Raw genomic sequence first — 3,047 nt, 5'->3', positions numbered from 1 at the left:
CGTTTTTGAGTGGGGGTGGGGGGGTTTTTTTTTTTTTTTTTTTGGGGGGGGGGCCGGCCAACGGGAGCAGGTTCAACCCCTCTATCTTTTTTTTTTTTAGATGGGGGGGGGGGGGGGGGGGGGGGCCTGGATTGCCCCGCCCGTGGATCGCCCTGCAGATTGGCCCTGATCACTGGCCAGGCCTAGGGACCCTACCCTATATATTGGGAACAGTCTCTTAGATTTAAAAATTAAAACCTGGCAAGGCTACTCTAACACTGAAAAAACAGGATGATGCAGCGGTGACATGCATGGACTCTGGCTTGCACATTTTGTGGTCAGCCCTGATTCTGACACTTATAACTGTGTGACAAAGTCAATTACTTAACTTCTCTCTGCTTCAGTTTTTCCACCCATAAGATTGGGGAAAATGGTACTACTGCCTCAGAAGGATCATGTTATGTACTACTTTTTATAATCAGGGCAAAAAAATGTAGCTGCACATAGAACAGCAAGATGCCTTTCACCTGTATGAAAAGCATGGTCACTGATGCATGCAGCCAAGGATGCCGGCCGGCTAAGGGATTCCTCCCCTCAACCCCATGCACAAATTTTGTGCACTGGGCCTCTAGTTCAACTATAAAAGGAATAAGGTACTGATACATGCTACAATATGGATGAACCTCAAAAACATTATTCCCCATGAAAGAAGCCCTAAAGGCCACATATTGAGGGATTCCATGTATATGAAACATCCTGAAAAGGCAGATGCATAGAGACAGAAAACAGATTCGTGGGTGCCAGGGGCTGTGTGAAGTGACTGCCAGGGAGTGGGTGCATAATTCCTTTTAGGGTGATGAAAATGTCCTGGGACCAAGCAGTGGTGATGATTGCACAACATTGTGAATGTACTAAATGACACTGAATTATATGCTTTAAATGGTTAGAATGGTAAATTTTACGCTATGTGTATTTTACCACCATTAAAAAACCCCCCAATGAATTAGAAAATAATAAATGATAGTTGTACTTCTCAGTTACTTTTTGAACAAAACAAATACCCATAACTCTGACAAGCTTAATAAAAAAAGGGTGTAACACAAATGTACCACATAAAAATTAGAATTATGATATGCCTGTTTTTAAAAAGACACATAATATTGAAAACCTTTACCTTCTCATAAGAAGAAAAAAGGAAAGAGTGGAATGTGTCTACTACAGCCCAGCCTGACTGCAGTTCGATGAGAAATGTCTGTGGGCCACGGGTGCTGGCCATGCCCCAGGGGGCAGGGCGTGCCCCGCGTGCAAGAGCCGGTAGCTGTGTCTGAGGAATCTGCTCCTGCCTCTTTCTTTAGGACATAAAAGCAAATGACACATTAACACTGGCTCCTGGAGACATACACAAACACTTCTTGCAGGCTGGCTCCTGCACAGCTGCTCTCCTTCCGAGCCCGCATCGCCCGCGTAGCTGCCTCAGCATTCATTTGGACAGGAGTGTAGAAAGTGTTTCATTCCACCATCTTGCCTTTGCAAAAGTTGGGGTGGTTCCACAATAAATGGACTCAAGAATACAAAGCCCAACTAGTAGAAAAGTGGGTGGTTGGAGAAGTCCCAAACAGTCTTAAGGCATTGATGTCGCACGAAGTGGCTTTGCTCACTGGACCTGCTTCCAGGCCAGGTACTGCCTCCCTGCCCTGGTCAGATGCTCTTCTTACCACCTCCTCACATAGCTGCTCCTACTCTTCTCCCACCAAACCACCTCTCCTGCCTTCATATTTAAATTCTACCCTAGTTGGTTTGGCTCAGTCGGCCTGCATACTGAAGGGTCCCAGGTTTGATTCCCATCAAGGGCGTATACCTGGGCGTGCAGGAGGTAGCCAATCAGTGATTCTCTCATCATTGATGTTTCTCTCTCTCTCCCTCTCTCTAATAAATAACAATATATTTTTTTAAAATCCTGCTTTTCCTTCGAGGTCCGACTCAAGCCCTTTAACTTAGGATTTACATATCCCCTCCCTCCCTTTTCTCCCCATTTTGTTTTGTGCCTGGGAAGTCCATCTCCCCCAGTTAGATAGCAAGTTCTCTCTGATGACCAGAACCTCTCCTTGTAATTCGAGGGTTCCCCACAGTCGTGAGCAGCTTTGCTGTCTTCCATGCACTTTCCCCTCTATTCTCCCAGCTCCTTGGTTTTCCTTTGCTGGGCTAATCTGTCTGTAATAGGCTCAGGCAGATGTGAATTAAAGCAGATTCAGGAGACTCATCAGTCTTGGGGCTTCGGCAGGAGCTACTGGTAAGAGACCCCCTTTCTCTAGGAGTTGCTAACTGATAGGAGCCACTGGGGATGCTCACTGCACACTCCTGGGATGCTTGTCTGAGAATAAAGCCACACAGGAAAGCAGAGCCTGATGGCTTTCTTCAAGGCTCTGGATTGTAACTGCCCTTGACCCCAAAGCCTTTTCAGTCATGAGTATTGACAACCCTCCTGGCTGCTAGCGGATGCTTCCAGCTGAAAGGATGTTATTGTACCTCCCAGTATTTACCCTGGCACAAGGTAGGCACACAAAAAAATTGTCAACATGTTGATTGTTTTCAGTTCCATCTAGAGTGGTTAAGTGAAATATTTATTTTTTTGGATTAAAACATTGTCATTGTGGTAAAATACGTTTACCATTTAATCATATGGTCGTGCAACCATCACCACTATCCATTTCCAGAAATTTTCATCATCCTAAACAGAAATCTATACCCATTAAACACCAACTTCCATTCTTCCCTCTTCCCACCTCATGGTCACCATAATTTCGCTTTTTTAAAATCTATGAATTTGACTATTCTAGGTTTCACACCACAGGCCAAAAGTAGGCTTACAGTTGAGGAAGCAAAACATTTATTGTATTATTTATGAATTATTGTATTATTTTTCATATGACTAACTGTAAACCTATTTTTGCCTCACCCTGTATAAGTGGAATCTTACAATATTTGCTATTTTTGTGAATGGCCTATTTTACATAGCATAATGTTCTCAAGGTTCACCCATGTTGTAGTATGAGTTAGACTCTCCTTCC

The sequence above is a fragment of the Myotis lucifugus genome, unplaced genomic scaffold, assembly GCF_000147115.1.
Source record: "Myotis lucifugus unplaced genomic scaffold, Myoluc2.0 scaffold_58, whole genome shotgun sequence".
In the NCBI taxonomy this organism is placed as follows: domain Eukaryota; kingdom Metazoa; phylum Chordata; class Mammalia; order Chiroptera; family Vespertilionidae; genus Myotis; species Myotis lucifugus.
This window is presented reverse-complemented; position numbering follows the sequence as displayed.